The following is a 26,120-nucleotide window of genomic DNA, read 5'->3' as shown; positions in this document are numbered from 1 at the left end:
GGGAAGAGAATACAACACCTCAACACCAGCCGACCGATAACTCGCTCCACCCCACCCAACCGAGCACCGACCGATACCTCCTCCAACCCTGCAGTCCCAGCCCTTCCAGGTAACTCTCCGTTACATCCCGGGCATGACGTGCTGTGGTATGGAATACCTCTTTGGTCAGTTTGGGTCAGGTGTCCTGTCTCTGCTTCCTCCCGGCTTCCCCTCCTCCCTGGCAGAGCATGAGGCTCACAAAGTCCTTGGTCAGACTAAAACATTTGAGCGGTAACTAAAAACATCGGCGTTATCAGTGCTGTTCCCAGGCCAAAAGTCAAAAACACAGCACTGCACCAGCTACCAAGAAGGAGAAAAATGACTGCTACCGCTGAACTCAGGACACACTTGTACAGCCATAATGTACTTTTGGTTCATCCCTAATCATGACTACAACAACCAACACTCAGACTGACTGATTTAGCAACTGCTTGGCACAAACCTGTTTCATGGCACACTGGAGTGCAGACTGAGTAACAGTTCCCCTTGCCTTAAAACCCACTAACATTTCCACTTCAAGATTGCCTTGATACTTGATTTTGATATAATCTTCGTGGGGAATGAGGTGGGGAAAGCAGCAATGCAAGAGAGGGTTAATTAAACCAACACACTCATCCACTTGGTCAGTTGGGACTATTGCCATAATGAAATGCTTTTATATGCAGCAGCCTAAGAAACACATGCCAATTATTTGAACTAAAGTGGATAGACTCATGGCACCATCCCATCCTCTGGGATACTCCAGCATGTCAGAAAAGGAAAGAGAAAGATAAACAAAAATCAGCAGCAAGAAGAGTGCTGTTTCTTCTTTGTTCAGCAGATAAAGAAATAGAGAAGACTAAGAAATAGGTTTAAGTTAAAACAGCTCTTCCCCAAGAGCTTCACATGTACAGCTCTGATCTATAACAATATAGCTTTTATGCTCGACCCCACTCTTAAGTGCAGAGGACAACCAAAGTTTCTGAGAACAATAACTTGCTTTCAGCTAAATGTTTAACATGAGACAGAAAACATTGTTATGGGTAGAAGAAATGGCATTCTCGTAAAATTGCTTCTCCACATTTTGTTCTGTAGGGAAAATTCAATGAATTTGTTTTCTTTTCTTTAGGTTAGCATAGGTCCTACAGCTAGCACATAAGGGAGAGAAGCTTAAATTATATACTGCTATTATCTATAGGAGTAATTCCCTTTTAATCTCAATGGGAAGCAACTTCTCCCCAAGGTAGTTAAATCTTTGCAAGAGGAAACTATTAGCTTTGAATTTGATGTGTAAATTTTAACTCTTTATAAGCCTTAACCATATTGATGGCTTCAGCAGGAAACAGTAAAGGATTTCCCTTTTCAAGCTGCCCCCTGTTGTTTGCATAAATTGCTAATTTAACCTTGGAGCAAGTACATGTTCTGTCAGTACACACCTCAGAAAAGGTCTGTCGACTCAGTGTGACAAATCACTTCCCTTTTTACACAATCTGAAACTTCAGGAATAAGCACAGTGAATTTGTTATGTGAAAGCTCGACTTCAGTTTAATATTAATTCCTTTGTGTTCAATAATAGATTACTCCTCACATGTTTCATTTAGCTAAGTCTCATTGAAAATACACATCTTCACTTATGAAGAGAGCAGGTAATTTGGCAGTATCATGGACTACTGTTACAGGTACCTCCTGGCAAAATTCTCCTGTCATAGTTTCAGGGTAAATTATAAACCATGCCAGATGTCATTAGGTTCTTGTGTTGTTATGAAACACTAATTTCGATTTATTCAACATACTGCATTACGGCATACACACAGCTTAGCATTCACAAGAACTTTGAACAGAGGATAAAGAAACACACTGGTAAAAGCAGTTGGTTACAGCTAAGCTTGCACCTGTAAGGTAAACTCTGGCTTTGGTCCAACAAAGTGCGCAAGCTGTAGCTTAATTTGCATCGTACTTTGTGTTCAACATCCAGCTACTACTGGATCACCTAGAAGCTGAAATTTCCTTTTCACGAGGTGTAAGCACATTTCTTTTGACTGAGCCAGAACTTACAATCTTATGACAGTTTTAATGCTTTATGGGGGAGGAAACAGTACATGATCCACCACAGAATCTTCCAGGACAAATTGCTCATTCAATATTTATTCACAGAGCACCTTTCACTGCTTTGCATCGTAGTTGAGTGTTCTAAACTAGTGTTGAGTGTACTAAAACCGGATGTGCTGTTTCAAGAAAACATGATGCCACTTGAAATCAGTAGTTTTTTCTGCTCGTAAACATTAATTGTGCCCTTAAAAGCTTCAGCAGACCTACAAATTCAAACCTGTGACATGTTACTTAGTCCTATCATTTCTGATATCCAGGACAAATGAAAATAAAACTTTCAGCTCAATAGCTGTCAATGAGAAAGATCTGAGTTAATCTAGACCATTCATCTAGAGATGGAATAATACTACATTAAGTAAGTAGCCTTTATTAAGAGGTTAAAATTAACTTCTTGGCATCTTTTAAGTTTCTAAGCATGAAATCATTAGTGCAGCTTACAAGATGTGGAACAGAAATATTTTGGTACCATAACCAAAGTAGTCTTTCCCTCTGTGAACTGGAACACAAGCTGTACTGTTACACTGACACTTCAAAACCGACTCTGTTTCTCCTCTTTTCTCATCCCACATTTCCTTTTAGCTATTTCAAGAAATTCTTTCATTGTCTATCTCATGAAAAAGAGAAATAGATTATTATGGAAGAGCTTATAACATAAAAAGTCAATGCACTAGATTGTGATACAAAAGTTATCTCAGATACACTTATATTTGAGCTTCTGATGAATTATTGAGTTGTTTATAATTTCTAGGATTTCCCTCAGTAGTAAAACATTGGCAATGTGCATAAGCATGTAAAACTATTCATGAGGTACATTCATCCTGTATGCAGTTAAATGAAGCTTTTAAGTCACAAAAAGATTTGGCTGTGAGACAGTATGTTTAAACTACATGAAATAGTAACCAAAACCACAAGACCACGTCTGTCATACTTTGTTCCACTTCAGAGCAATCTCAGCTTGCAAGGCAGATCAGTTTTCTAACAGAGAAAACTAGGGCTTAAACTTTTCATTTAGAAGGCCACAAAAAGAATCACAAAGAGACAAAGTATCTTTCGTACTTACTGACAGCTGTTTTAGCTCACAAAGTGCTATGAAAATTACTTTCTCTAAAACAGTGCTCCTTTCATTAATCTTTTATTTTTCTCCTGAAAACAATCTTATATCTTAATCCTTAAAATTATTTTTCAAGTTTTGGTTTTGTTTTTTTTTTTTTTTCTAATGAGTATCAACACGGGAACATTCTAAATTGCTTAAGCAAATTAAGTATTTGCTACAACTGCACTTGATCAACATCCCATTTTTTTCCCCAACAAGTGAACAAGTACAACCAAGTTTCTTTCAAGAGTCATACAGAAGGAGAAAGTATAGAATCACAGAACTCCAGACTGGTTTGGGTTGTAAGGGACCTTAAAGCTCATCTGGTTCCAACCCCTGCCACGGGCAGGGACACCTTCCACTAGAGCAGGTTGCTCCAACCCCATTCTACGGGGCCTTGAACACTGCCAGGGATGGGGCAGCCACAGCTTCTCTGGGCACCCTGTGCCAGCGCCTCAGCACCCTCACAGGGAAGAGCTTCTGCCTAAGAGCTCATCTCAGTCTCTCCTCTGGCAGGTTAAAGCCATTCCCCTTGTCCTGTCCCTACAGGCCCTTGCCCAAAGCCCCTCTCCAGATTTCTTGTAGGTCCCCTTTATATATAGATTCTGCTCTGTATGGTAGCAAGTAAGCGAAGAATCTGCTACCGATTTGAAAACTATATAGGCTCTGCTGTGCCAATTTTGAAATGGAGAAGAAAAACATCCCTTATTGCTTTAATATTCATGTCCACATTTTCTAAGTGGATCCATTGCTTTGAGAGACCAACTAGAATTACCTGGAACAAACCTTATTTTAGTACAGTATCTGTTTGTTAGCTGATAAAAAAAGTCACTATGTCTTGATTAATGATACTAGATGATTCCATCAACATATTTCTGTCTCACGGGTTCCAACTCTATTTTTCAGTTACGCATTCCTATCCAATTCCTATCTCTGATTTAGAGGTGAGCAAGGCACAATTTCTCAATGTCTACTGATCACATGTGGAAGTCAATAAATCTCTTTTCCATAGGTACAAGCAGTTTGCAAAGATGAGACAGTTTGCTCTGGTCGTCAACTGATCCTGAACAAGGAGGAAAATACAAAAGGATCAATAGAGAAGACCTTTGGTATTAGGGAACCCAGACCAACTGGTGCAGCTTCCTTCCCTATTGATCCGAAAAGAATGCTGTTTGACTGTCACTCATAATCCACATATTATCTACTACTCTTTCTAGCCAAAGGGCTAAGACTGTGCCATCAGCAACTCTATAACATACCCCAAAACAAAAATCAGATACTACAGCTCGAAGTCTAAGGAAACAGCATCAAAGGCAACATGGAAGGCCTGGTAAATGACAGTTGTAAGTCATTAATAATTTATCATGGCTCTGTTTCAAATACTGGCATTTTGCATGACTTGGATTATGCCTATTTGAGATCATACATCACCTATCATACAAGTGTGACTTTGTTAACTTTGAAATAAAAACTGCTAGACAATGTGCAACTCTTAAGTCGCCCAAGCAAGGGAAGTACAGTATGATTCCACAGGCGGTCTGAAATTGGAAGCCTGACTGATTTCTGACTTTGAAAACCGCTCTCCAAATCACTTACCATGTGTCATTAAGATCCAGCAGCAGCTCTCTCTTCAGTCAACTGAAGCCCACAGAGCTGCACTGCAAGCTTAAAGACCAGTATGCCAGCTTCATGTCCCGTGTCTGTCACCTAGCTTTTACGTACCGTTTCTCACTAATTAAAAGGTACAGTGATTCCTCACCACGTCACACTTGAGTTAATACATCCACACATCTTCTTTTGCACCATTATATTTGCATGGATTGCTCTTGAGCTCTCCAGTTGACATACTGCCTTTCAAGAAGGGTATAGTATAACCCAGTGAGTGCCTACAGGAAGTCCCAAGTGGGTGCCCAATGATCTACAAAAGTCTGACTTCAAAGTATGAACTGAAAACCAGCTGCTTAAGCTGGAAAGAGACATGCTGAAGAGAAACAGTAATGTTTAAACATCTAAAAGGTAGCTATAAAGGAAAACTTCTGGGTACATCCACTGCACACAGGACATACAGCAATGGGGTTTAAACTACCATCTGAATCATTCAGGATTCCTAGCAATCTTTGCAACAGTAGCAACAGCTACAGGAAGTTTTAAAGAATAAATTAGACATGCATTTGTCAAGAAAGATACAGAAAGTTGATCATTCACCTTTAGAACGAGAACACTAGACTACCTTCAAAGGTTCTTCTTTTACCATTGCTGCCCTTCTGTGTACGTCTATGGCCAGCAAACACAAGCATCATCCTCAGCTGTACACCTACAATTATGCATGCATATGCACATCTACCTATGCAAATCTGTTTCTTTGTTACAGACAGTTAAAGGAGATTAGTCATAGGTAAGCCAATTTACATAGATAGCATCTGAAAGTTAAACACCTCAGTTCCTTGCAAAGCATTAGCCCAACAGATCACTGTTAGCAGTACGTAAACCCTTACTCCAAAACTGTATTCTCTTAAATCTTATGAAAAATTGTGCTAATATAAAGCCCAACTCATCTATTTGCTGACATTCTCCTCTTATTAAAGGTACTTATTAGACAGCAAAACAACTGATTTGGAGCACATACCATGACAAGTCAAATAGCCAACTTTGGTAGCAGTTACATATTACTTCTCAATAAATGTTACCGTTTAGTAGGTATATAGGTAGATACATGCTTATAAATGCATAAGCACTGGAAGAAGTAATCTGTAACTGGTAGATTAAGGGCTCTGCAATAGCAAGCAACCTAGATCCATGTGCACAGTACAGAAACATTCTTCTGATTAAAACAATACAAGCAGCAGTACGAAAAGGTATTTGGAATGTCTTACTTGCAATCCACTGATATAATGTTTACAGCAGCAGTCAGAACACTGGCAAACTACCTTTTCTGTTCCACAGAGCCTTGAAACCAATATGCATCATCTGTTGACAGTTGCCATTAACAAAAAGCATTATGATCAACAAAAGTGTGTAGTGCACCAAAAGTGACATTTTTGAATGTATCACATACAAGATTCTCATTCTCAGTATCTATAAGGTTATACAATTGTGAAGTAACTGCTGAAAACACAAGTCCTGGAGTCTGTCTTGGATTGTATTAGGTTTTAAAGTGTGTTTTACTGCATTTTCCCCCAAACTGTTTCAGAAATAAAAGAATCTTGGTAAAGTAATTCTCACACACTGCAGGAACACAGTGTTTCTCCTACTGGGAGAGGAGTACAAAAACACTCTTATCTCTATGTCTGAGTGACCGAGGTCACAGGAGAATCTGTACTTTTCCACTGATTAAAAGGTGCTTTGTGCCTGTGCATACAGTTGCCTGGTAACTTGCTCTGAGCTACTGCATATTAATCACAGAGACATGCAGGAACACAAAGCTGGCCAATTTGGTTTATCACCCAGAATAGGTCACAGCAACACTAAGGTTTTTTGCAATTCAAGAAGTTTAACACTGAATTCACTGCAATTTAGGTATGTGCTTATATGGTTTGATGAACGGTACTTTTATGAATAAAAAGGAAGCAATAGAAGTGATTTGTACAATAAAAGTTATCTATATGTGATTTTAGAGCATACAAAAGGCATTGCCTACAAAGCAAATATCAATTATTACCAATATTTACCTTTTCATAGGACAACATGTAATGTCTCAGACTCCGCAAGCATAACCTGACAGACTTCCGATTTGGAAGTCTTACAGAGGCTCTAATAGTGCACCCAAACTGGAGGTGTTTCCGTATTTGGGACAGACTCGTTATCTTCCGTAAATACATCTCTTTTCAAACACAGGATAAAACTAATCTATAGATTTCCTCTTGTAAACAGCAAACTGCTACAATTACACAGTTCACTCATATTTAGAATATTAAATTGTGCAGATCAGAGAATCACAGAACCCCAAACTGGTCTGGGTTGGAACAGACCTTAAAGCTCATCCTGTATCATGCTGAAATGCAAACAGCTATTTTGATAACAACACGTATTTATTCACTAAATTTGTCATATACCCCATTGTACAGTTAGTAATGTCGAAGAGTAGCTGCCATGCAACAGATGCAGCTTACAGCACTTTATGCTTTGAGACAACCATGACCCATCAGCTCATGGCCATGAAGTCAGACAACTTACACATTTCAACTGGACGCCAAAAAGTTCTGAGGTGGGCTGCTGACTGTGTTCAATAGTCACAACTGATGTAGGAGCAACCTGCCCTCATGGAAGGTGTCCCTGCCCATAGCAGAGGGTAGGAAATGGATGAACTTTAAGGTTCCTTCCAACCCAAACCAGTCTATGATGTGAGCATAGGTAGGAGCAAACTTCACTCATTTGCCTTTAACTGACACTCCAAGTATTTCAAAATAACTCTTAAATAGGTTGCTGGTTTGATTACCCTTCGTACAAAACCCTCCTTCAAATGCAGGTTTGTTCTCTTCAGATTTAATGCACGAGCAGAAGCCAAACCTGCATAATCACTGAAACCAGTGCAGAGTTTCAATAAACTTCAGCAGGGTCAGAAATTGGCCTCAAGGATCTTCCATACAGCAAATGCTTCCTTCTTCCAAACTTTCCTAAGCAAACGTTAGTGATGCTGCACCACAAACACTCACTCCCAGTCACACACGTTCCTCCCGAGACCGGTACACAGCTTAGGATTTTAACCATCACCATCCTGTGTCCTTGATACAGGTTCTCCCCTTTTCAAAGCCTGCTGATAGGGAAAAGCTGCAAGTGCTACACAACCGGGCAGACTCGATGCTTCTTGCCAAAAAGATTAGGCTTTATTAAAAAATATGCCTATTGCTTATCTTCAGGGATCTGTAAATCTATGAACGGGTATGATGGCTTGTTAGCATCAATATTTAAACACAGGTATGAAAAATGTCCTTCAGCTGAATGCCAAAGTCAATTAATTAATTGCTGGGCAACTCCCAAGGATAAAACGCTTATTAAAAGCCAACAGCAAGCCAGAAATCTCTTTCCATTTCATGTGGTAAAAAAACCAATACATAATAAATCCTGAAAAAGGGTCTAGATACTGAACAGGGAAAGCCTATATTGTTACAGAGCAAGCATACAGCTTCACAACTTCAAACAGCTGTCAACTATGGCTGCAAGTAAGCTGAAGTAGTAGGCAGAGAGGAACCATGTCCATACTAAGCCAGTCAGTCATGTAGCAAAACTAAAGATCACTGCAACCAGTGCCATCTTAAAGAAGAAAAAAGCCCCAAACCATACAAAACGCAAAAACTGAGAGGAACCATCACTTTGCATGGCATAAGCAGGAAACTATTTTAACGTGATGACTTTCCTGCTCTAAACTTTAAGCATAACTTTTACATATTTTTAAAGCCTAGGGTTATTATGTTAAATGACCTACTTGTAGTGGCACCCTAAGTGGCCACCAGTGTCCACAACTTCTACAGGACAGTGCAATATGATTAAGCACTAGATTTCTAGGCAAGGGGAAAAAAAACCACACCAGCAGTGACTCATTCCATTGAAAAGCTTATTACTTGCACTTCCAAAGCAACAGGCTACAGGGATACTGAATGCAAAGCAAGTCAGATCCACCTGGAATACTTTGTATTCTCAGCTGATAGTTTATAAACTCTCTCTTTTCATATTCTAAAGGATTAACAGCATTTGGATGCACAGAAACTGTCTCTAGAGTGATGTCTGCAGACGTCCGAGTCACAAATTAAAATGTCTTCCTAAAATGTAGCAGACTCAGCACTTCCTCTAAGTGGGAGAAAAAAGCCCCTAACCAGAAAAGGAGGGTGAGACAATACCCAGCTTTTTTCCTAGACATAACAAAATCCTGAGGGAACAAGATGCTCACACTATCAGAATAAAAACCCAGAGACACACAATAGTTCACCTTTCTCCCTGTAAAGTTGGTTTTGAGTCAAGATCTGCTCTTTTCCCTGGCCAAGCATGAAACCCCTCTTCAGTTTAAGACTGTTTTCAAAATCCGGAATGAAGCCAAAATCAAGTGCACACACTGAACATGTATAGAATCTTACTGGTAACAGAAAAACAGCGCAACACATACTATTACATCGGCTAGAATACTTCAAGTGTTCTGGCAAAAAGACTCAGCTTATTGCTAGGAAATAAAGCATTTGGAGCTCAACTCAACAGATGACATTCCAATCAAATGCAAGTTCAAAGAAAAAAGAGTATTTTTTTAATTGTATTAAATAAAAAAAGCTGGAGAAGGAAATGGGGACAGAAATGAAAACCCATTCAGGGAGTCAATGGCATAGCTTGTCACCATGCAGTCTGAACATGACAATTGCAGATATTCAGAACAAGCGAGTCCAAATATCACATTCCCTGGGAGAGAGGAGGGAGTCTCTTTCCCTTTTCACAGGCTAAAGTAAGAAGCTTTCAATGTATTTCAAGGCAAGACCCAGCTAGCAGAAGGCAGATTTTCTGACAGCTAAAGCAAGGGAAAAGGATCTTCCTTGCAGTCTCTTGCTCCTGAGCCCCCTTCTTCAACTCCTCTTGCGGTGGCAGGAAGGCAAAGCATGTCCTGTCTCTGTGAGTCTGTGCCCTCCTTGTCTACAGTAACAGCAGGCACCTGTGATTCCTTCTCCAAAGACATTTATACATCGAGGTCAGTTGAATACTGCATTATGAAAGCATAAGCTGCAGTGGACATCATTTAGAATCCGTTATTTTTTTGCCCATCATGACAAAGTAGAAACGGCAATTCCTTACTTTATAGACATTCTCTTAAAGTAGCAGTTGCCCCAAACATCTGTCAAGTTTTTATATCCCAGGAGAACAGATGCAGCCAAAAGAATGTTCATTCTAAAATGACTACTCTGAACTTCACAAGCAGGCGGAGGTAGCTCCCAATTTAATTAAACATACACACAGCAGCTCCCAGTTTAATTAAGGATACACAGCACCACTTAGTGGTGAAAGCAGTCACCACTGACATGGATGACAAGTACCACCAGCTTTTTTCTTCACTCCCCCCAAAACATGAACCAAGTCTGCTCTGTCTCTCCTCACTAGCCAAATACTATTACAGTGTCTTTACTACAAGAAAGTGTATCTACCAAGCAAAAGATGTCCAAGAGGGCTGAACCTCAAGGCCAGTAGAGTGAAAGGCTGCTGAGTCTCAAACAGATGCATCCACTTTGAAGAGCTTTTCAGCATTCTCCAGCACTGTACCAGTTTCTGGTGACACAGCCTCAAGCAGCTTAGTACATGCCTGTACTCCAAAGAACAGCAATCTGTTGGCTAACACCTTGTGTTTTACATAGGCTTGGGTCTTAAACAAATGCAAGAAATGTAGAAAATCTGAACACCGATTTTCCACTCCATCAACCAGTTACAAAAACTAACTTGCGCACTTAAGTAACAAAACACAGTAACTAATAAAAAGAAAGCCTTTTAATCGGGACAGATTAGTGCATCTTTACAAAAAAGTAATGATTTCAACTTATGAAGTCAGTATCATCATTAGCAGTGCACCTTTCCTGAAAAGGAAATCCCTGTCTGTTATCAAATATCAACTGCAAGAGTGCATAAACAAAATAAATAACCAACAAACACACCCATATCCCAAAAGCTCTATTTATATTATATTCGATATATATATATATATATATGTCTTCATAGATGACAACTGTATCGATTTATACGTCGGGTCCTTCTCCTCCAGGAACCAGCTATAAAAGAATAAGACAATTGCATGTTAGTGCCATAGACTGAAGTTTTACAAAGTCATATGTGACAGTTCTTGCTTCAGAAGATTTTAGCAGATGGCGACATCATGGTAGACCACAAAAGTGGTGTTTAGATTTTAAATTACCTTCTTCTGGCTGGAACTAACAAAGACATCAGCCACACTGCAGTGTAACTGACCACCTGCATAAAGAAAGCTACCTGGCAACCATAAAGTTCCATTGTACTTTTCTGCTCAGTACATAAAGGCACGGATTCACCCTGTAAATCTTGGCAATTTCTTGAATAGCACCTACACTCAAAATAGGTTTCAAATACAAACACGGCACAGCAAAGTAATAAATACTCATCTCTGAGTCTGCAGCTTTTAAAATCTTTGCTTAGACCTTAAGGAAATGTAAAGGCAAACAAACTACTGGGAAGTTCTACACAAAACCCATGCAAAATTAAGGCTAAAAAAAGGAACCTGATTACAAGCATGTATCATGTAACACCTACTCTACGACACGGCTGTCCTGAATAGATCACCACCTATAGTTTAACTCCAAGATATAAACTACTCAGCTGGCAAGTATTCAAAAAATGTAAACCCACTTTGCTTCTAGATTTTATACAATATTTTTCCCTCAGGAAACCAAATAGAAATAATGCTTACAGTTCTGTAACATCTTCTAACACCATATCTAAATACCCGGATTCAAAGAAAATAAGGCCCAGAGTCTTAAAATCAAAACAAAGTTATTTTCATTTTTACTGAACTGTGATTCTATCTGTAAAACAAAAATACCAGAGTCATACAAGCGACCCATACGAAAAGTTTCTATCCAGTGAACTCAAACCTCTCCTCTCAAATACAATAAATCAATTGAGCTGAAGCATAAAACATTCCCATCAAAGGATACTGACAAAGTCATCAAATCCTAGAAGCGTTACAACTTCTTTGTCACTCTTCATCACAATACGAATGCAGGAGCCTATGCGTTTATCCACAAGCTCTGTAAATAAAAAAAACAAACAATAAAGTTGAAAGGTACAAGAGACTGTTTCATAGAACAGCGCATTCTTTTGAACAAAACGCCTGACATTGTGTGCAGTGGAAATGTATTTTTAAAGGTGCACCTGTACTGCTAGCACACGACCACGTTTCCGAGGCTGGAACTCTGCAGGAAGACGTTCCCTTCAGTGAGAACGCTTTAATGTCATTGAATCATAGCTTGGGTTGTAAGGGCTCTTAAAGCTCCCCCGGCTCCAACCCCCTGCCACGGGCAAGGACACCTTCCACTAAACCAGCCCCGTCCACCCTGGCCTCAAGCACTGCCAGGGTGCGCAGTTCATTACCGCACGCCGGCCGAGCACCAACACTCGCCCCAGCCGCTCTCTGCTCCGCACCCACAGACACCCACCGGGACCCTCGTTTACTGCAGGCGCCTCCCGGCCTCGTCCACCCCATTCAAGCTTCCCGCCAAGCGGCAGCGCCGCTCACACCAACCACAAGTGCCCGCAAATACGCTCTCCCTCTTCTCCCTCCCCTCCCGTCCCGTCCCGTCCCGTTCCATGCCATCCCTCCCGTCCCGTCCCGTCCCGCTGCAGACCGGAATCACCGCCAAACACCGAGGGACAGCAGCTGAGACGGATCCCTGGTCGCGGTGGCCGCCATGTTGCACCCAGGCCTGACCAATCGCTGCCACCTCCCGCTTCAGATGGGACGGGCGGTGCGGCAGACCCGATGAGCGGATCGCAGAGCAGTCGCTCCGCCGTTTTCCCCTGAGTAAATACAGTAACCCACCCTTCAGATAGCTCTTCTTTTCGCGGGGAGTGGCAGGTAGAAGGGCTTTAATCGCTGTACGCCACAGCTATCTTTCTTTCCCCACCCAGATTTGCTCATTAATTCACAAGTGGGCTGCAGCAAGAAGGATTCTTGGAAGTCCTTTTGCATATAGACATGGCTTGGAGCAAAAATCACTGGCTGTTCAAACACAGTTGGCTTGCTTCATACTGCAGCACTGAGCAACCTGCTCTAGTGGAAGGTGCCCCTGCCCATGGCAGGGGATTGGAACTGGGTGACCTTCAAGGTCCCTTCGAGCCCAAACCAGTCTATAGTCAGATAAAGCTCTTATTTCAACATCTAGAGTCATTGCACATTTTGTGACGGGCTGCTTCTGGAAGAATCAAGCCCAAATAAATTCCATCCTCTGCCTTAGAGGGCATGAACCTTTGGAGGACGTAGAGCTGCTGGCTGCAGGGGGGCTAGCTCAGTTCTTGTGTGGCTAGTTCCCAGGTAACTCTGAACGTTCACAAAGTCAAATCCAACCTCTGGCATCAGCAGATGCCACATGGCTCCACACAGGATCACTTCACGGACCAGAGCAATGTGAGGACAGACTTGCCTCATAACGAGAGTGCAAGGCTGTGCCTCTCCCTGGAGCAAAGCGTGTAGAAAGTGCTAGCTGGGGTAGTTGTAATGACAACGTAAGTTGGCACAGTCAGAGTGTGGGGACAGGCACAGAACCACAGGAGAAATGCAAAGAGTGAGCTTAATTTCTTTTATCTCACCAAACAGAGGATCTCCTAGCAGAAGCCGGGCAGAGGCACAGGCATCATGGAGCTTGATCCATGCTGGAGGATCACCGACACTGCTGTTTTCCCGGTTAATCATGGATTCATGCAGGCTTCATTTACCACTGTGCTTTGATCTTCTCCATAACAGGGCAGGAATTTCAAGTGTATCCAGTCGGATGCCTCCATGTATATCACAGGCCTATGCTACCTAAACACAGATACTCTGCTTGTCAAGCACGCAAAGACAAACAACAATTAGTATGTGAAAAAAGGGCAGACTTCGCTGGACTGCGAACTTCCAGATCCTGATACTAAGCCTAAGGTGCCAGGACAGAAAGCTGGTGCTGGGCATCAGCTATACATGGTGCCCTCCACAAGTGACACCAACATAGCAATCCCCCCTTGCTTAGCCATGTAAACCTCTATCTGCATACGACCTCGCAGGCAGCACTCTCAGATACTCCAACAAGGTCCTAAGTGCAAATCCTCAGACCCTGCTCTTAAACCAAATGTATGAGGAAAAACCAAATAGCTGGGCATGTTCTACATTGGGTGCCCTCTGGACCAGTGCATCCAATATAGAATCATAGAATAGTTAGGGTTGGAAAGGACCTTAAGATCACTCAGTTCCAACCACATGACATGGGCCAGAATGCCTCACACTATACCGTGTCATTCAAGGCTCTGTCCAGCCTGGCCTTGAACACTGACAGTGTTGGAGCATTTACCACTTCTCTGGGCACCCTGTGCCAGGGCCTCACCACCCTCACAGTAAAGAACTTCTTCCTTATATCTAACCTGAACGTCCCCTGTTTAAGTTTAAACCCATTACTCTTTGTCCTATCACTACAGTCCCTGACGAAGAGTCCCTCTCCAGCATCATTGTAGGCCCCCTTCAGACACTGGAAGCTGCTCTTAGGTCTCCACACAGCTTCTCTTATCCAGGCTGAACAGCCCCAGCTTTCTCAGCCTGTCTTCAAACGGGAGGCGCTCCAATCCCTGACCCTCCTCTGGACTTGCTCCAACAGCTCCGTGTCCCTCTTATGTTGGTGACACCAGATCTGGACTTAACCACTTCTTGTTGCACAACTCTGCAAGAACAGTATTACTGCTGTACCCAAGTGCATTATAAATGCTATCAATGTTAGTCTCATCCCTTCTGTACCTTAGTACCGTGTTCTCCTTTTTGCTTTCATTGAGCAGGGAACTTCACTGAAGCATCCGTAACAACTCTGTTCCATTTCAGAGCTGCTGCACTTAACTGAGAATCCTCTTAAATCTGAAGGACCCTGAAAATTGTAGAAAATGGACTGTACGGACTGGACGGGATGGTCAGAAGTATCGGTTTCCTTGGTAACCACTGGATGCTTCTAACAGCGTGGCTCCTTACTTCAGCCTTAATTGTTACCGGAATAGTTGAAAAAAAAGAAAGCACAATTGGGGAAGGGGAATCATATAGAAGGAAAAATTACTTCAAAAATGCACAAAAGCACAAGCAAATCATTGTCTGTAGACCTTGTATCACTAAAACTGAGAGAAGGAAGGGGCGCTCCATGTGTCAGTCACCTTGCACAGAACCTGAACAGTGCAGCAGCAGAACAGTGGAAGCCAATAATAGAGAGCACACCAAAAAAAGTCATTCTTAGGGGAAAGGTGATCTTCTCCTAGGAACAACTTTTACACTCGCTGTGAAGTTGAAGAGGAGCGCACAGCAGAAAACGATACCTGACAGCAACCCCAACTCGGCTGCTAAGAAAACTGCTAACCAAGCACACAGGGTATTTGCTCTCGGAAATGTGCAACTTTCCATGACAACTTAAATCTGTGGGAAACTGTGTCTACTGAAATCCAGAGAAATGCTTACTCACTGCAACAGTGTTCTGTGTCCAAATGAGATGCCTTTCCTGAGGCAGTGCAGCATCACAAATACAGTACTTTTAGGTGCCCACTTTCAAGTTGACTTTTCCCTGCATTTGCAGTAACACCAACACTGCAGACCTCTACCATTAAACAAAACCCTAGTGTGTGAATATTGAAGTCCATTTTTAAGTTCATGTAATCAGTCACAACTAAGTACTGATGGACATCCTTTTGGTGACCATTCCTCCCTCGCAGCGGCTGTATCTTTAGGTAGACATCAGCAACAAATTGCAGAGGAGTGAAGTTTTTCCACATCTCACGTAATGAACCGGGTAAGATCTGGGTCTGTGGAGAATCCCAGAGAGTTTGCGAGATTCCTGGTACTCTGAGTAAATGTATTGTTCATGTGAAGGACAAGAAAGGCACACGGGAAGGGGTGACTTTCTTTCACATCCATCCCTCTCCCTTCTGATCCAGAACAACTTGCAAAGCCCTGACTTGCTTTGCAAGGCTGCTGGGCCATTAGGTGAGCCCCAATTACACAACCGACTCCTTGGGAACCCCCAAACTCGATGCTGAACTCTTCCAAGTCCTTCTACCCCTTCCAGCAAGGCTCTCCTGCCATGTCCCCTTGGTCACTTGCACCTGAGGCTGGCTGTGTTCCCACCAGCACCTCTGAGGACTCACTCCATCCATCAGCTGATCCCAGTTCAGTGTCCAGGTGATGCTGTTTAAATCAGGGCAGGCTCCAGCCTGTAAAACCTGGGGTGGGGAAAGGCAGTGCTCCTTTTCTCAGCCAGATCAGCTCTTATAGGAGTAGGTGTGGAGAGGACAGCTGTGTGTGTTTCCTTTCGGAAGGAAGAGCAGCAGCAGCTCAGCCTGGAAAAGGGTATGGTCTTTGCTGTGGTTGTTACCTTGTGTTAGAGCCCCATGTTGTTGTTGTTGTTGTTGTTGACTGACTGGTGTGGGAAGGTTACTTGGGCAGCTTGTGGAATGACACAACGGTTTTGGCTGGAAGAGACCTTAAAGCTCCATCTCCCCTCTGGCAGGTTAAAGCTGTGAGAAACTATAGACTAGGGTATTGTTTATTAAGATTTATGTTAAGCCCAATGTTAAGGTCAGGCAAACAGCCACCAGACACAGCTTACACAAGATAAGATAACCACAATCGCTTACACCAACTAAACCAGAGACCGCTTATGCAAACATAAGATAACTGCAAGACAACATAGGAGTAGAGGGGTCAACTATGGGACAAAAGAGGAAGACTTCTTACTTCGGCCTCAACGACCATCAGGAGGCAGAAAACGACCCCCTAACAACAGCCGAAGCATGCGCAGAGTACCTCCACTACTTCATGAACACGGAAGTAAAGATGTATAAAAAGGGACTGTTTGAACTGCTCAGGGCGGCAGTTGGCGGAGCGCAGACTCCCCTGTCGTCCAGCGCTGTTTTGCTCATATTCTACTTGCTATAATTAATAAAATTTTAATTGGATTATGATCCGTTGTGGTCTCAATTTATAACAATTTTCTGGGGCCGTGACTCGGATAAGGCTTTGGTCCTCCGGGGAGGCGCCCCGCGACATTTCGCGGCCCCGCGACCAACGACTTACCCCAACCTTACTGACGAACCTAAATTCTAGAATAATGAGCAAAGGAGAAACCGGTAAAATCCCATAAAATTCTGTGCACGGGAGTCCGGACGAAGATGCAGGACGCGTAAGTATATTGCGAAATTATTCGCAGAGCGAAATTGTTCACGGCAAAATTGTTCGCGGGTTTGCCGTTCGGGCGGGATTGGGTTTCCTGGAATATAACGAGTGAGAGGTTCGATATACTGAACCAAGCGAGTGTGGACCCTTAAGTACTGTGTTTCCCATCTCCCGCGAGGGACTGGGCCAGGAACAAGGGGGAGCGAGTGAGTGTATGTTTGTGGATATTCCAGAAGATGGGGGCGAAGGGCAGCAAGCCTTCGACTCCCATGGGAAGGGTACCCATTGTACCTAAGAATACCCCTCTGGCATAATCTTAGACAATTGGAGATATTTCCCTGGAACCCTAGGGAAAGATAAGCAAAAAATGATAGAATATTGTACTAAGATATGGGGAGGGAAGAAGATTTCTAAAAATGTCTTTTGGCCAGTCTATGGGTCAGAAGAAGATTGGGTAAGACAGCAATTAAACCTCTGGGTTAATAATAAAAAACCCCTTAACCCTGAGGAGAGTCAATACGCGGAAGTGTGGCTAGAAAGACCGGGAGCTAGACTTTACCCGCTGAATGAGATAAAAACTAAACAAAAGAAAAAGAAGGAAGAGTTAGATGAAACCCTTCTAACCCCCCCTCCTTACATTCCTCCTCCTGCTCCCACAGCCCCTCCAGAGGTCCCCAGAGCATCCACTCCCCCACCAGAGTCGGAACACTCTTGTTCCCCTCCTCCTAGATGCGTAACTAGAAGTCAAAAAGGGGCAGCCCAGATGTACCCTCTAAGGGAAATACCCATGGGGGGACCTCAGCCTGTGATCGGATATATTTCCGTACCCTTAAATCCGGCTGATCTATGAGATTTTAAAAGAACCGAGATGGGAAACTTAACAGAGGACCCACTCGGGGTGGCAGAAAGATTAGATCAATTTTTGGGACCAAACCTTTATAGTTGGGATGAGATGCAATCTATCCTTGGTCAATTATTTAATACTGAGGAAAGAGATATGATTAGACGAGCAGGAATGAGACTGTGGGATGCTCAACATGCCCAGGGACCTCAAGCAGATATTAAATGGCCACTCCAAAGACCTAATTGGGATAATCAGGATCCAGTGCATAGAACTCATATGCAGGACCTGAGAACTATAGTAATTCAGGGAATTAGAGAAGCAGTACCCCGTGGCCAGAATATCAATAAAGCATTTAATGAGATGCAAAAGAAAGATGAAAACCCTACTGAGTGGCTGGAACGACTGAGGAAAGCCCTTCAGCTGTACTCTGGAGTAAATCCAGACGACCCTTTAGGGCAAGCGTTCCTAAAAACCCAGTTTGTGGCAAAATCATGGGAAGATATCAGAAAGAAGATTGAAAAGTTAGAAGACTGGCAGAATAGAGGGTTGGATGAATTACTGAGAGAAGCTCAGAAAGTCTACGTAAGGCGGGAAGAAGAGAGCAGCAAGCGACAAGTAAAAATGATGGTAGCAGCGGTCAGAGAGGATCACAGAGGGCGAACTAGTGAACATAAATCTGCTGGAGCGAAACAAGGGAATGTAGTAGTACAGAAGGAACAGAGATGTTGTTTTTACTGTGGAAAGAAGGGACATATAAAGAAGAATTGCAGAGAAAGGATCAGGGATGAGGAAATATTGAAGACGGAATAGGAGAGTCAGGGGCCCTATATCTTAGGGGACCGGAGTCATCATGAGCCCTTGATAAAATTAAAAATAGGTCCCTATAAACAAGAGTTCACCTTTTTAGTAGACACTGGGGCTGAGAAATCAACTATTAAGCAAATACCTGAGGGATGTAAAGTTTCCCCTGAAAAAGTACAAGTAATTGGGGCAAAAGGAGAACCCTTTAAAGTAAGCAAAATCAAAAATGTGGTATTCGAAACAGAAAATAAATTTGGAATGGGTGAACTCTTGCTCGTCCCTGAAGCAGAATTTAATTTGTTAGGACGAGATTTAATTGCTGAATTGCAATTAGAAATTAAGGTTAAAAAATCAAGAGATAACAGTGTCTGCTTATCCTTTGACCGTGGATGATCAAAAACAAATTAACCCCGATGTCTGGTACTCTCCGGACACAATTAGTAGACTGGAAATTCTACCGATTAAAATCCAAATTTCCGAACCCCACATACCTGTGAGAGTAAGGCAATATCCCATATCCCTAGAAGGACGGAGAGGATTAAAGCCAGAAATTGATCAATTGTTAGCACAAGGAATCTTAGAGCCTTGTATGTCACCCTTTAACACCCCCATTTTGCCTGTAAAGAAACCAAATGGGAAATAACGGCTCGTACATGATTTAAGGGAAATAAACAAAAGAACTATCACCCGGTTCCCTGTAGTAGCAAATCCATACACACTGCTAAGCAAACTAGGACCCCATAACTCCTGGTATAGTGTGGCTGATTTAAAGGATGCCTTTTGGGCCTGTCCACTGGCAGAAGAATGCCGTGATTATTTTGCCTTTGAATGGGAAGACATAGAGACAGGCCGTAGACAGCAATTGAGATGGACCGTGCTTCCCCAAGGGTTCACTGAGTCCCCTAATCTGTTTGGACAGGCCCTGGAAGAGCTCTTAAAAGAATACCAGGTACAAACGGGAAACGTGCTGTTACAGTATGTAGATGATCTGCTCATAGCAGGGAATAATAAGGAGGATGTAAGAAAAGAAAGCATTTGACTTCTGAACTTTCTTGCACAAAAGGGCCTACGGGTATCACAAGAAAAGTTACAATTTGTGGAGGAAAAAGTGAAATATTTGGGACATTATTTGTTTAACGGCCAGAAGATATTGGATCCAGAGCGCATTAAAGGAATTTTGGAATTACCTATGCCTGTCACTAAGAGACAAATTCAGCAGGCATTAGGGCTATTTGGGTATTGTAGGCAATGGATAGAAAATTATAGCTTTAAAGTTAAATTCTTATATGAACAACTGTCTCAAGACAAAATACCCAAGTGGACCCCTCAGGATCAAGAGCAGTTTGTCAGTCTCAAAAGAGAGCTAAGTCAAGCACCGGTTTTAAGCCTACCAGATTTAAAGCGGCCATTCCATTTATTTGTTAACATACATGAAGGAACGGCATTCGGAGTATTAACTCAGGAATGGGCCGGACAGAAGAAACCGGTGGCATACCTATCAAAGCTGTTGGACCCTGTGAGCAGGGGTTGGCCGAGTTGTTTACAAATCATTGTTGCTGCTGCAGTATTACTTGAGGAAACGAATCGCCTTACCTTTAATGGAGAAGTTGTCTTATATGCGCCTCATAACATCAGGGGAGTGTTACAACAAAAAGCAGAAAAATGGCTTACAGATAGCCGATTATTAAAGTATGAGGGAATACTTATAGAATCCCCTAAACTATCTTTGAAAACTATTGGAGCAGTTAACCCCGCTGAATTTTTGTACCCAGGAGAAGGTAATGAACTATTGCACAATTGTTTTCAAACAATTGAACAACAAACACGGATTAGGCCAGACTTAGAAGAAGAACTACAATGTGGAGAAGTATTATTTATAGATGGGTCATCACGAATAGTGGAAGGTAAACGATTGTCCGGATATGCCATCGTTAAGTTGGAAAAAGGAGAACTTAAGACAATAGAATCAGGCCCCCTGAGTGCCAGCTGGTCGGCTCAAGCCTGTGAGCTGTATGCATTGTGGAAAGCATTAGTGTCACTGAAGGGAAAGGATGGAACTATATATACAGACTCACGCTATGCGTTCGGAGTAGTACACACCACTAGGAAAGAGGGTTTGTTAACTCACAGGGAAAAGAACTGATACACCCGGAATTAATTCGGCGAGTTCTGGGGGCATTGAAAATGCCGAATAAAATAGCAGTCGTACATATAAAGGGACACCAGCGAGGTACAAGTTATCAAGTTAGGGGAAATAATGCAGCTGATACAGAAGCAAAACGAGTGGCAGGCAATTATAGTATGATTTTGACTATGCAACAAGTACCTGTTAGTAAAAATTTGATTTTGAGTCTGCAGAAAAGGAAAAACTAGAACGAATGGGAGCTAAGGAACAAGATGGGAAGTACATATTGCCAGATGGGAGAGAAGTCTTGCCGAAGGGCATAGCACTCGAAATACTTTCAAAAATACACAGTAAAATACACTGGGGAACCCAGGCATTAGTTGATCATTTCAATCAACAATTTGCCTGTATAGGCGTATATAACATAGCAAAGACAGTCACGGCAGCCTGTGAGACCTGTCAAAAGGTTAATAGAAGCAACGTGAGACAAAAACCTCTTGGAGGACGTTCCCCAGCATACAGACCTTTCTCACACATACAAGTGGATTTTACTGAACTACCTAGGGTAGGGCGTTACAAATATTTATTAGTAATGGTGGATCATTTAACACATTATGTTGAGGCTTTTCCTACCTCCAGGGCAACTGCTAACCAAGTTACTAAAGTATTACTTGAACACATTATACCTCGATATGGAGTACCTGAAGTAATCGACTCGGACAGAGGAACACACTTTGTGTCAAAAATTGTTAGAGATTTAACAGAAAGCTTGGGTATTAAGTGGGAATACCATACACCATGGCATCCACAAAGTTCGGGAAAAGTTGAAAGAATGAATGGAGAAATTAAAACTATTTTGACTAAATTAATGATAGAAACCAAATTATCATGGATTAAGTGCCTACCCATGGCACTATTAATTCTCAGAACTAGACCCCGAGCAGATGTAGGAATATCAGCGTTTGAAATGGTGTACGGAATGTCTTATAGAATTGAAAGTCCACAAACAAATGTTTTAATTCGAGACCGTGTGATTAATGAATATGTTTCACAATTAGCAGAACACCGTAACAAGCTTTGGGAACATGGACTGATTGTGCAACGACCCCCGTTGGACTTAAAAATTCACAGAGTTAAACCTGGGGATTGGATATTGATTAAAGTGTGGAAGGAAGAAACCCTAAAAACCAACTGGGAGGGACCTTATCTTGTTTTGCTTACAACAGAAACAGCTGTCCGAACTGCTGAGCGTGGATGGACTCATGCCAGTCGCATTAAAGGCCCAGTGACGAGACCCCACTGGAAAGTAATCAGTACTCCAGGTGACACCAAGATAACCCTGAAAAGATAACGTAATGATAGAGACTTTATTTGATTATTTTGCTACATTACCTTTTGGTATAAAGTGTGTATTGCTGTTTATATTTGCTATAATAATTTCTTTTTCTATCTATTATATATGGAAGCGTACAAACTGTGTTAAAGGAAATTGCTAAACTTATGCAACCACACAATAGTGAATATAAGAAGATATGCTAATGTAAATAATATACGTACTCTAGATATACGAATTAGGTGTAATAATTTGAATTGCAATTGTTATCCATTTGCTTGTTTTAGGTGTAAGGTATGTCAGGATAAATGGTGGACACACTGTGAATGTGGATGCCCTCCAATAGGAGTTTGCACACAGTGTTGGAAAATCCAAAGAACTCTCACTGAGTGGAAATTAGAACAATTAGAGTCTGAACAAGAAGAAAAAAAAAAAAAATTATACGGAATCCCATGAGTGGTGGGAAATTTTTGCCAAAGGAATAAACCCTCAATATTATTGTTACCACTCCAATGAACCAGTCCCCTTTATAGCCGAAATTTTGATTATAAAGTGTAGAAGGGAAGTACTAACTGTGTCTTGCTTTGCCCCATTAGTTAAGGCTGCAAAGTGGGAAGCCTATGTAAACAGGCATAAAGCCCGAAACAGCTGTTCTCCTGAAGAATTCCCTTGCTGCCGAGAAGATGGTACACCCCGTGGCTGGAAGCAACCGAGTCGACGGGCGAGGCAGAGGAGGAACGAACTGTGGAGAAAAGAACCAGAACAATGGGACGCAAAAGCAGCAATGGCCGAACTTCCCCAGGACTGGTAAAAATATACTTAAATTAGCAAAATTGACAGACACCCTTTTTCCTGGTATACCGTTAGTTTTGTTATTGATAATAACACAAGCAAATGGAAACCCTCATGAACCTATGGCCTGGAAATTATATAATTTACCAGGGTCAAAATTAATTCAAACTCAGATCGGTCCAGGGAAGTGGAATTTCTCCGTGCATCTATATTCCCTGATACCTATAGAACAGGACTCCCCTGTTTTTACCCCAGATCTAGCAAAGCTTCAGGCCCAATGCAAGGCATTTTATATATGTCCAGCAAGTAACCCTGGCAGAAGTTACTGTAATTATCCAGGTCATTTTTACTGTGGCTATTGGGGTTGTGAGACTATTGCTTCAAATTGGAAAACGCGGGGAGATAAACATATAGATGTAACTTGGGGACCCCCAGGCTGCACTCCCCCAAAGCATGATTTTGATGGACACCCTAAAATACCCTGTGGCAGCGTGTCCTGTACCAGAATTGAAATCAATATAAAAGAACCCCAAGATGACACATGGTTAGTTGGCCGTATCTGGGGAATTAGATATTGGGAATCAGGAGCGGATAGGGGAAGTTACTTTAGAATAGTAAAGCAAACCAAATTTAACTGAGGATCTGGTGTGCCTTGATGTGCATAATTGCCACATTCTCAGGTAGTTGGACCTCTTCCAACAGTCTCAGTATTTCTTGTGCATGTTTAATGTTTTTTTTCCTCGTGAATTCAACAGTCCTCTCCTTCCAAACGGCACCATGTGCATGCACAACTCCGAATACATATCTTGAGTCTGTATATGTGGGAATCGCCGGGAGACGAGCTCATCAGATGATGACCAACAAGTCTCAGTTTATTGCTAAGCAGATGGATACTTATATACCTTGCATACAGAGATCATTGGCTTATAGCTTTTACATTGTACATTTATCACTTAGTGGCCTTGGCTGTGATTGGTCATAGTATGTTGGTGTTTGCCGGTGTCCTTCATTTCCTCATTATCTGGCATGAGAGGTTTGCACCATGTTCTAATGACATTGTATCCAGGGATCTAAAGTTGTCAGAATCCAAAGACCCCTTATGGAGTCTAATGCAAGCCTCTTATCGTGCCCTTAATGAAAGCAAACCAAATTTAACTGAGGAATGTTGGTTATGTTATAATGTTAGGCCACCATATTTTGAGGCAATTGGAAAACAAGGTAGGATTCAATGGTCTAATGGTTCAAACCCACGAGAATGCCCATGGAATGACCAGAGAAACCATACGCAAAGAATTACTATTCAATCAGTAACAGGTCAAGGAAAATGTATAGGTACAGTGCCCAAAAAGCATCAGCCTTTGTGCAACCGAACAGTCACTATAGAAAAACGCACTATAGAGAAACACAAGAATAAAAATGACAAATGGGCTATTCCGACACCAGGAGCTAAATGGGTTTGTTCAGACATTGGAGTAACGCCTTGCCTATCCCTAAACGTGTTTGATCAATCTCAGTTTTGCGTACAGGTGATTATTGTTCCTCGTCTAATCTATCACACCTCTGAGGAGGTGTTACGCCACTTTGAAGGAGATCTGAATAGACAAAAACGAGAGCCAATTACAGTGGTAACCTTAGCTACACTGCTGATAGCGGGCGGAGTTGGAGCAGGTACAGGCATAGCCTCCCTAGTAAAAGGTCAAGAATTACAAAGTTTGCAGATGGCTGTAGATGCAGATTTAGCAAAAATAGAACAATCTATCCAAAATTTAGCCACTTCAGTAAAGTCTTTATCAGAAGTAGTACTACAAAATAGAAGAGGATTAGATCTATTGCTCTTAAAATAAGGAGGGTTATGTGTAGCTCTCAATGAAGAATGTTGCTCTTTTGCTGACCATACGGGAGTAGTCCAGGACACCATGTCTGAACTCCGGAAAAGGTTAGATCAACGTAAGAAAGATCATGAGGCGGGCAGGTCATGGTATGAAAACTGGTTTAATATTTCACCTTGGCTAACCACTTTGTTGTCTGCTTTAGCAGGACCGCTTATTATATTGGTTTTGGGACTTATATTTGGGCCTTGTATATTACGCTGTATTTTACACTTTATTAGAGAACGGTTCGACATAGCTAAACTGCTTATTTGAACTACGAGATCTGGGGCAAAATATAAGAGTGTATCCATTAATGAGGATGAAGATTATTGTGAATGCGTTATGCCACGTGAAAGTTATGCCTATTGTAATTGTGAGGTATTACCTTGTGAGTGTTATGGTAAATGTTGGGATTGTGGAAAAAGGTTTGCTTGCAGTACCGAGAATGAAAGCAGCGTCTAATAAACAATAATAGGATAAAAGATAAAGGGGGGATTGTGAGAAACTATAGACTAGGGTATTGTTTATTAAGATTTATGTTAAGCCCAATGTTAAGGTCAGGCAAACAGCCACCAGACACAGCTTACACAAGATAAGATAACCACAATCGCTTACACCAACTAAACCAGAGACCGCTTATGCAAACATAAGATAACTGCAAGATGCTCCAGGAACTGGCAGAAATAAGACGAACAACTCCATATTAGGACATAGGAGTAGAGGGGTCAACTATGGGACAAAAGAGGAAGACTTCTTACTTCGGCCTCAACGACCATCAGGAGGCAGAAAACGACCCCCTAACAACAGCTGAAGCATGCGCAGAGTACCTCCACTACTTCATGAACACGGAAGTAAAGATGTATAAAAAGGGACTGTTTGAACTGCTCAGGGCGGCAGTTGGCGGAGCGCAGACTCCCCTGTCGTCCAGCGCTGTTTTGCTCATATTCTACTTGCTATAATTAATAAAATTTAAATTGGATTATGATCCGTTGTGGTCTCAATTTATAACAAAGCCATTCCCCCTTGTCCAAAGCCCCTCTCCAGGTTCCCTGGAGCTGCTCTCAGGTCTCCCCTTAGGGAGCCTTCTTCCCCCAGGCTGACCCAGCCCAGCTCTCTCAGCCTGGCTGCAGGGCAGAGCTGCTCCAGCCCCTGCAGCGCCAGGGACGGGGCAGCCGCAGTTTCCCGGGGCAGCCCGTGCCAGTGCTTCACCGCCCCCCTGGTGAGGCGCTTTCCCCAGCAGCTGATCTCGGTCTCC

General features: G+C 42.3%; 1 protein-coding gene and 2 long non-coding RNA genes across 4 annotated transcripts in view; 1 reads left to right on the top strand and 2 right to left on the bottom strand.

Annotated features, from left to right (window-relative positions):
- LOC136014912 (U6 snRNA-associated Sm-like protein LSm5) overlaps positions 1–26,120 on the bottom strand; it is a 259,793-nt gene that overhangs the window by 38,411 nt on the left and 195,262 nt on the right. The window lies entirely within an intron of this gene.
- Positions 10,655–13,165, bottom strand: LOC136014261 (uncharacterized). The gene is made up of 3 exons (XR_010612585.1): positions 12,559–13,165; positions 11,622–11,961; positions 10,655–10,950 (listed from the first exon to the last, which is right to left on the bottom strand). It is a non-coding gene; the product is annotated as an uncharacterized LOC136014261 (long non-coding RNA).
- Positions 16,947–23,109, top strand: LOC136014913 (uncharacterized). Of its 2 annotated transcripts, none has more exons than XR_010612960.1 (3): positions 16,947–17,106; positions 22,096–22,191; positions 22,799–23,109. It is a non-coding gene; the product is annotated as an uncharacterized LOC136014913 (long non-coding RNA). The 2 variants fall into 2 exon arrangements; XR_010612961.1 differs by having other exon boundaries at positions 22,096–22,221.

Source organism: Lathamus discolor, chromosome 5 (genome assembly GCF_037157495.1).
Source record: "Lathamus discolor isolate bLatDis1 chromosome 5, bLatDis1.hap1, whole genome shotgun sequence".
Taxonomy (NCBI): domain Eukaryota; kingdom Metazoa; phylum Chordata; class Aves; order Psittaciformes; family Psittacidae; genus Lathamus; species Lathamus discolor.
The sequence above is the reverse complement of the archived record's forward strand: the minus strand, read 5'-3'. Positions and strand labels throughout refer to the sequence as shown.